Source organism: Pinus tabuliformis, chromosome 3_2 (genome assembly GCF_031772625.1).
Source record: "Pinus tabuliformis cultivar Carrire ecotype Pingquan chromosome 3_2, CPIR1, whole genome shotgun sequence".
Classification (NCBI taxonomy): Eukaryota; Viridiplantae; Streptophyta; class Pinopsida; order Pinales; family Pinaceae; genus Pinus; species Pinus tabuliformis.
Window position 1 is genome coordinate 509039826 of NC_142302.1, and position 10251 is coordinate 509050076.

The window sequence follows — 10251 nt, forward strand, 5'->3', positions numbered from 1 at the left end:
TCATTTGTTGTTGGAATTCTCTCTAGGTTTATGCAAAATTATTCTCAGGGATATTAGTCTACTGCAAAAATAGTTCTAAATTACTTGAAGGGAACTCAAGACTTTGGACTAAAGTATAGACAGGTGGATGACTTCAGCTTGATTGGATACTCTGATTCAGACTTCGATGGAGATAAAGAAACAGGGGTGTCTACTTCAGGTTATGCTATGAATCTTGGATCAAGAGTTGTCTCCTGGAGGTCATGAAAACAATTAGTTCTAGAAATTTCCACAAAAAAAGTAGAATATGTGGTAGTAGCTAAAGAAACAAAGGAAATTGTGTGGCTCAGGAAAATTCTGGAAGAAGTGCAGGTGAATCAAGTGCATTCAACTCCATTGGAAAAATTTCTACAATAATGTTGGCCAAGAACCCAAAGTTCCATGATCAAACAAAACACATCAATAAAAAATATGATTTGATTTTACATCATGTTGAGGCCAAGATAATCCATTTACACCATTGTTCCACAAATGAGCAGATTACTGACATCTTCACCAAAGCAGTCAAAAGAGAAAAGTTCGAAAGATTCATAATGATTCTTGGACTTATCAACATCCCTTCATATTAAAGGGGGGGGGGGGGGGGTGGAAGTTGACACCTAATCATTGGGATTGTGTGAATATATGTAAAATAGTGTAAATAGTAAATAAGGAGAATAGCAATATGAAGAGACACTGGGAAGTGAATCCTAAGAGTCTCTCCCTCCATGTATATATCCATGAGAAATCTTAATGCAAAATCACGATTCACATTATGGAGTTACCTCCTGGCCTAACATGATCCTTAGATAAGTCTTAATTTCAATGCTCATGAAACGAATTCACCTAAAATTCCTATTTTCAAACTAATATGATAAAATCAACTTGTTTTATTTCAATGAAAATCTATATAGGGAAGCAGGAAACAGACAATGATGTAGCAAATAAGAACTTCCTAACTAGATCTTTCAATTTCACTATTCCAAGTCAATTCAAAACCCTAAATTCAATACAAAAATGATTTTTCTTTTCTTTTCTTTTCTTTTCAATTTTCAAGTGTAAAGAAAAATTAAATGTAGCTAAATCATTGATTAAAAGAACTCACATAGATTAGGACTGTAATATGAAAATTCCTTTTATCAAATCAACGATCAAGCCAAGTGTTCAAAAAACGTAATTGGCAAGAGGAAATAAAATGAAATAAACTCTCATGAAGAGGAAATCAATCTTAAATGTAAAAGCATTGGTGGCTTTATAGGGACAATGACTAGTTCAGAAATTCAAGAAAAAATACTAGATCAAATGAGAACTTTGAGCAAGGCATAAAAATGCAAAATTTTCATTCTATAGGGACCATCATAGGCTATATATTATAACCAGTGCAATTCATCACACTTACAGAGAGAGACTAGTGAACTCAGATGCTCTACCTCATACCAGAAAGTGCATTGGGGTTACTTTTGTTGAAAAGGGAAAAAAAAAACCCTACACGCTCAGAATTATACTTTCTTAAGAGTAATTACTATTTGAACAAGTCAAATTAAGTCATTTGCAAAGTTATAAAAAGACTAGGAAAAGTAAACCAATAAAGGAACACTCCTTCGCCAATATGGTCTCCAAGTTGTTTAACAAATAATTCTCTTCCACTGACATAAGTTTACTCCCTAGATCTAGTGGCTAATCTAGAAACAACAGAGACAAAAATTCTTATTCTTTCCTTAGATAAATTAGAACATGGAGGAAAGATGTACCTAGAGTCCAATTCAAGTTCTCCTCTTCTCCTTGATTGTAAGCTTTAGCTCCCACTCCATATGCTATAAATAGGACCTACAAGACAACTAAAACAAGAAAGAGCACTACAACATACAAATAACATGTATTAACGTCTCTAAACAATGAGTCAAAATGGGATTGTAATACATGTGCATTAATGAGACATAAGTATAGGAAAACAAAGCACTTTTGTGTTAATGAAAGTAGGAGAGATTACCACCCTTTACAAATCATGGCCTTCTAGATGTCTCCAAACTAACTTGTTCTTATTTTGCCACAAACAAAGTCCTCAATCGCAACTCAAGTGCATTGATGGTTAATGGATCCTTAGGCACAAAGAAACACCATAAGGGCATAAATAAGAGTCTCCAAACGCCAACCCAGACTCCATGGGAGGTAGTGAATTTATGAGGTAAATAGGGTGGTTTAGGAATTACCAATCTAGGACTTAGATCCACATATGAGGGAGGATAAGATCTAGGGATAAAAGTTTAGACCTCAAGCATAGGAGTTTGAGATCTAATTTAATATAAAATGGTTAGAAACACTTGGGAAGCTTCTGGAAGAGAAGATTCATTTTTTTATTCTTTTTTTACTGAAATTCAAGGTCCATCGCACTTGTAACAAAGGAAACATGTGTAGGTCAGTGAAGTTTCTCAGTGTACAACATGAAACAATGCAGGTTGCATAAAGGGAAATTGTGATGGGGAGAGAAACTAGGATTTTATGTTGTTTCACCCAAAATTCTTGGACTTTTGGAGAGAGAGAGTTCTAGGATTTGCAACGTGTTATGGTATGTTGATTGATCCGATTTTCAGGCCATTTGATTCGATGTGACAAAATGAATTGTAGCAAGGAGTGTGTCAACAAGGATGTCCAACATTTGTGTAGTGAAGCATGAATATAATTGCAACACACCTTTCCTTACTCTCTATAGTAGAATGAGGTAGTTGAGATAAAGAATAGATCCTTCAAAGAGATGGTCAGTTGCATGTTGCATGAAAGGTTACACTCTTCCAAATTGTGGGTTAAATGAATATACTCTTCTTTATACATACAAAACATATTTCATCACAAATCTATTATAAGAAAACAAATTTTGAAGCATGGAGTGGAATGCAACCAAAAGCTACATATTTATGGATTTTTGTATCCCACGCATGGGTTTGCATTCCTTAAAAAAAAATGAAGGAATTGTAGACTAAAAGAAAAGAGTGCATCTTTGTTGGATATAAAGATGGTTTAAAGGGATTAAAACTACTATATCTTTCAACAAAGAAGTTCTTCATTCGGAGGCATGTTAAATTTTATGAAGGTCCCCTACATGCATCTAAGGAACAACTTGTAAAAACTTTTATGCTTCCTCCTGTAGCATATCTAAAAGATGTTACATCATTTCATTTAGATAAGACTTCAAATCTAAGTTTCAAAGTTGATTTAGAATATCATGAGCATGCATGTGAATATTTAGATTCCCAGCCACTTTTGACGCAAAAGAGTTGTCTCACAAGTGATCTCTTAGATGATCCTACCACAAGATATAGATTTGAAGGAGCACCTCATATGCTCACATATGTAGAATTGGTTATGACCATGCATTGCAACATCGTTCTAGCATCTAACCCTCAAACATATAGATAAGTTGCATGGATCCTTTCTCGGAAGCAACTATGCATGAGGAGTACAAATCCCAAATTGAGAACAAAACTTAGGACTTGGTTCCACATCCTTCATATCATAAGCTTGTTAAATGGAAGTGGTTCTATAGGAAAAAAAGCAGTGAATGGAATTGTGAGAAGATAAAAAGCATGGTTAGTGGTCAAAGGATTTTGGTGGGTTCATGACACTGATTATGATGAAAATTTTGGTCCAATGGCCAAACTAGATTCTATTAAGTCAACTCTTGTCATTGTAGTGACAATAAGGTGGGATTTTCACCACATGGGTGTGAAAAATGCATTTCTTCATGGTGATATCAAAGAGAAAATTTATATGGAAGAACCACAAGGTTATGTGAAAAAATCATCTTTACTTTTGCGACTCAAGAAGTCTCTATATGGCCTCAAGCAGGCATCGACATAGTGGTATGCTAAAATGGATTCTTATTTACTCTCTCAACATTTCATTCAATGTAAATCTAATCTAAATTTTTATATGCTAAGAATGTGTGAATCTTTGTTGGTCATACTTCTCTATTTCGGTGATCTACTAATCATAGATATTTAAACATCAACCATTATTAGAGTCAAAACCACTTTTCATGACAGGTTTTCTATGGAAGTCATGTGTTTGTTATACTTTTTCCTTGGACTAGAAATTGAGCAGAATTATTCAAGGATCAAAATTTCTTAGTCCAACTATGTGAGAGATATCCTAGTTCGCTTTCCCATGACCCACTACAAGCTAGCAACTACATCATGTTTATTGGGGGTGGAAATTGAGGATGGAAAGGATGCATTGTTGGTTGACTGAACCAAGCACAGACAACTTGTAGAGAGTCTCCTCTATCTCACTCACTTTCATTTAGATCTCTCATATGCAACTAACACACTTCCTAGATACATGCATGAGTCCTATGAGTTACATTGGAATGTTGTGAAGCACATACTCAAATTTTTCCAGGAAACCACTAGTTATGGGATTCATTGTGTAGCAGGGTGTAATTTTGATCTCATTTGCCACACTATTTCTGATTGGGTTGGATTTATTTATCATTGAAAAAAATAAAATATAAAGGACCTATCAACATTTCCATTCAAGACATTTGGTTGTAGACCTTGCTTAACAAGTTTGGTATCATATTTCATCATTCAACTGTCAACTGTTTTGACAATCAAAACACACTAAAGTTTTACAGAGATCTAGTGTAGCAGCAATGAACAAACATAATACATTGAGATCTACATGCACTAAATCTAAGAATTGGTATGTGATGGGATCATCAACTTGCAACACTATTCCACTTTTGAATAGACTGCCTATATCTTCGCAAAGACTTACACTAAGAAAAAATGTCACTTTTTGTGAAACTATCTGTGGCTGAAGGACACAATTGTCTAGTAATTGCAGCTCTTTTTCAATATTATATTTTGAGAGGATGCTTTTATTCCCATTTGGTTTTCCCTCTTTCGTCTTCTTTCATTTGTTCTATATTACTTACATATGTTGTAAAATGGGTAACTTACATGAATTCGTATTGGGACTCATTCATTTTCTTCTCTCTAGTAGTACTTCGAGAGGGGTATTTGTGATAGCATACACTTAATTTACTTCAATGAGACTAGAGAGTGGAGTCATTCATGGAAACCTTGTTATTATCATCAAGAGGGAACCTCATAAGCTCATGCATGAGTTTTGATAATCTCCACTTGCATGATGAGTACATGACCACCTAACTAGGACTAGGTATTAATTTTCTTCATAGCATGTTCCCATCTCTCTAGATTCACTACTATACTCACAACTATATTAGTTAAGTCATGTAACATATATTGTATTAAACAATATTTTTTAATAATTCTTTTTTCTTGTGCATGAGGAGATTTTTTTAATTTTCCTTATTCTTTCCTTAAGTTTTGTTATTCAACTACTACTTCATAACAAGTGTAATATGCATCATTGTTGCTTAGTAGCTGCCTCTTATGAAAAAATTAATTGATAATTTTAAATTTATATAAAATTAAAAAAATTATAAAATAAAATAAAATTAAAATATTTTTATTTTGAAATGAGTTATGGTTTTTGGGCAAGTGGTATTGATAAGCCATGATGCTGGCCAATGGTATTGTAACAAATCCTATTTACAAGTTAATAATATCCATGGTAAAATGGGTATAAATATGCATGGTTAAGAATCTTGTTATATCGTAAGTGTTAAGCTCTACTTTAAAAAAATTGCAAAGTAAAAGTTCGAAAAATGATGTAATTTAATCATAATAAACATTAACAAAAAAATTACCTTCTACAATTAAAATAGGTGATATGGAAATAAATTAAATTCAAGTCCTCAAGTTATGTCAATTAAACCTCACTAAAATAGAGTATAGAGATAATATGAATCAAATAACTTTAACCTGAGATATAATAACACTTTCATTGCAAGATATTCAATTTTACTACAAATTTCACAAATTTCAAAGGAATTTGATAAGTAAAAAAAAAACCGAAAAAATATAAGAATGTTTATTTTCAAACACCTTCTTTTTTGCTAAAGCAAGTGTGGATCCTTCTATTTCATTAAACCAAAAAAATAGTATATAATTTTTACATGCATGGAGAACAAGAAATCCAGGTCAGACCTTATATTCTTACAAAGAAATCTGAACCCATGGAAAAATGAACAAAAATGCAACCTGGCTCCCGGAAAGCCCGTGAACTTTCCAGAATCACTGCTTTTGGAAAAGCCCTGATCATCTGAGCCATCTAGAAAAAGGCATTAATATCGATGGCCGAGGAGGACACCGCTCCGTCAAAAAGATCGAATTATAATGGTCTTGTCCCCCAAGTTGCAAGAACCGATTCAACCCTTGATCTCCGTTGACTAAATCCAACGGATGATGTTGATATCACTCGGGACAAGAAGGGCCGATGTTAGTGAGCGGGGAAGAGCAGTTTTCGAAACCCTCTCCCTACCACATGTTGGAGGGTGAGTGGCATCGCTGTGTATTCTCCAAAACCGCTTCCCAATAGAAAGCAGTGCGATCAGCCATAAACCGCCTGGGGGGCTGTAATCCATGCCGAGACTCCAAATTCTTAAAAGACCAGCCGCTGGAAAAGACAGGGCTCTTCCTGCGCTTGTGGATCTCCCTTGCCTGAACCTAGAACCCTGAATAGATGAGGGGCTTGTCACTGAATGAAGATCTGAGGGACTCGTTTCGTTCCCCATGATAAACAGAGATCTTCCTCTCGTTTACTCTAGGAATATGAGCGACTAGACTAGGTATCTGCCTCGTCATAGAACCGTCTATCCGATATTGATGACCCATGCAGATGTTGAATGCAAAGGTTGAATCGATTTTATCCCTCGTCCAAGGCTCTATCTTTAAACTCCAACTTATCATTTTCTGTCTATTCTTGTACAACCGCCTTGAACCTACTCTGAGGCAACCCATGCCAATTTGATGCAACTCTAATCTTTGTGCTGATAACACCTTGGTTGGCTAGCAAATCTTCCAATTCGTTCACCGACCTACAGACATGCTTAAAGCCAACTGTACGGAGGCTTTGAAGGTGGTGTTGAATCCATTGAAATCCCTGAATTAGTCTCCAATTTTTTGAGACTTTTTCTGGCTTAGAACCCTCGTTGATTTTCTTGACTGAATTGATAATAAGTTCAGAGTCAGCCTCCACTATCACATTTTGCTTCTTTTCCTGACTCAGGAAATCCAAACATTGCTCCATAGCCATCAATTCCGCCAAGTTACTAGTAGCATGTCCTAGATGATAGTGGAATATGAAGAGGACACTACCATTCTCATCTCTAAGTACCCCTCCATAACCAGCTATACCCGGGTTGCCTTTTGAGGCTCCATCTATGTTGTATTTCAAATAACTCTTTGGAGGAGGATGCTAGAAATCTTTTGCGTCCCTCAGGGAGGTTAGATTTCTATCCAGACCTTGAGGAGAGATGCCTTGTAGGCCCAGTTCACAGAGAATTCTCAGGTCAGTAGCTGAAGGAGGGTTCTTGGGGAGGTTTCGCACAATGGTGCTAACCATTTCCTTGAGTTGTTTTAAGATCAGCTCAAAAATGCATTGGGAAGTTCTCTTTACTTCTTTGAAGATTCAGTTGTTCCTCTCTTTCCAAACATTCCAAACAATGAAGCTCAGAAAGTGGGCCCAAGCTATGGCTAGAAATTCATTGTCTGAAAAATATTTTCTCCAGTTGGTCAGGGTGTTGTAGATGTCATTTTTGTCCCTATTCGTCTGATGGAAAATAAAATAAAAAGAGTCCCACAGACTAGAGTAGAACATTCAGCTGTTGAGAAGGTGCTCCATGGTTTCCTCATGCCCTTCACAAAGCTGGCATCTGGAAGGTCCCAAAATGCCCCTCTTCCTAATATTGTCCCAGGTCAGAATTTTCATGTGCTGAACGAGCCACATGAAAATTTTAATCTTCATCTAGCCCTGGTGTCTCCAAAGGTTAAGCCAGGTTTTGTCTGGAAATTGAGAATTAAGGTCAAGGAGAATGAGCTTTGCTTCCGTGAGGTTAAAAACCCCTCATTATTGTTGCCCCATCTCAGTTGATTGTGGTCCTCAAATTTCAAAATCTTCCTCTAATCTAAATTTTCCCTAAGAATTTCTGCTTTAGCCTTCAGGGTATTGTTATACCTAAAATCAAAATTCCTTCAAATTCTCCATTTATCATTGTTATTGGTTTGCTCCCAAGAGTCTTTCACCTTAGAAATTCTATTGCTATCAATGATTTCCTTGAGATCTCTTAGGTCTTCATTTAATAATATAGGCTCTTGTTGCCATCTGTCCTCCCAGAACAGACTGAGATTTCCTTCTCTGATTTCCCAGAAGCTATTTCCTTGGACCAAACCCTGGTTATCCCAGGGTTTGTTCCAAATGTGCGAGCCCTCTCTGTGACCTAACATTCTTATAATATCATGGTTATGCTAGGTGCTAGAATGTTTTTCTTTCCAAATGGTTGCCCACTGCATCTCTGGCTCTTTAACCCAACGCTACTATAATTTGGCACCTAGAACCCTGCTAAGTAAGTTAGGGTCATCCAAACCTAGCCCACCAAAGCTCTTAGGTTTGGATATCTTATCTCAAGCTACCAAGGCCCATTTCTTACGATCCTCCCCCTTGCCCCAGAGGAAGTCTCTTTGGATGGATCTGAGCTGATGTAGTACACATTGAGGAGCTGGTAGAACAGATAGCATAAAGACAGGGATGGATTGAAGGATAGCTTTGGTTAGCACTAACCTACCAGCCAAATTTAGAGATCTATAGGTCCATTTCTTGACCTTGTTTTGCAATTTTTTAATAATAGGTTCCCATATGCTCTTGTGTAAGGGTTTGGGAGTGAGAGGAACTACCAGATATTTCGAGGGGAGGAGCTCCCTTTGGAAGCCCAGAATTCTGGCTATATTTCTTTGAATAACAATGCGAATATTAAAGAAAAAAAAATGATTTAGAGAGATTTACCTCCAAACTTGGACCCATGGCAAAGTCTTTCAGGATTTGCTTATACAAAAGAGCTTCCTTGACCGTGGGGATCCCTTGTAGCATAGTATCATCCACAAATTGTTGATATGTTAAAGAAAAACCCTATTCAGAAAGTTGGAGACCTTTGACTGAACCCACTACCTTGGCATGTCTGATCTTTCTACCTAGCCCTTCCATCATGATTATAAAAAGAAAGGGAGAGAGTGGATCTCCCTGCCTTAAGCCCCTTGAAGGAGTGGAAGTCTCCGAGGGTGAACCACTAGCCAGGATTGAAAAGCTGGCTGAAGTGACTAGGGCCATAACCCATCTGATCCAGTTATGATCAAACCCAAAAGCAGCAGGAAATTTTCTAATATATGTCAAATTTAGCTTATCATAGGCTTTGGCTATGTCCGATTGCATGATCATACGAGCTTTCTTATTGTTTTTCAACAAGTAAACCACCTCATGAGCTTGAATGATGTTGTCGAGGATTTGTCTGCCTTCCACATATCCTGACTGTTTCGCTGCCACCAGGGTAGGAAGAAGGGGTTTGAGTCTATTGGTGTTGGGTCCCTATAATACTAGTGATTACCCCATTACTATTGTAGTTATACCCCTTATTTATATTTTTGTGCCCCTATTACCCCCATATTGTTATTTCTGTGCCCCATAGAATCCCTCTATTGTTATTTTTGTGGCTTTATATTATTATTGTTAGGTCGGCTGGATTATATTGTGACTCCTTAGACTCCTATATATAGAAAGGAGGTTTTGTCATTTGTATCATCCAAGAATTGTTCATTTATGTAATGTAAAGGAGGTTTCCCCCTCGAAGAGGCTGAATTCTAAGGCGTTGATCTATCTTTTCTATCTTTTCTTGAGCTGGTTTCATAACATTTGGTATCAGAGCTTTGGATTCTAGGGTTTCGCTGCTCCAAACAGGTCATCGTGGCATTTTCACTATAACGTTTTTTTGTGACGTTTCAGAAGTCGCAAAAAAAATCCATTTGAGAAGAAATCGCGCCGAACCTTGGGTCTGAATTTCAGAGCTTTTTGCGTGATATTTGTGGAGATATGATCTGAGGAAGTTGGTCTTTTTGCAGACTCCTGAATTACATTCAAAACAGGTGACCTAGGGAAAATCGTCATAACTTTCTCTCTTGGGATCGAATTGAAATTTCGTAAGAAGGTACAGAAAGAGGACTGACTGTAGTTTCATGTGTGTGTGTTTCAGATTCAAAGGTTGAAACAGTGACTCGTGGCACGTCGTACAAGTTCGCTCTACTGAACCAGTCTAAACGAAAG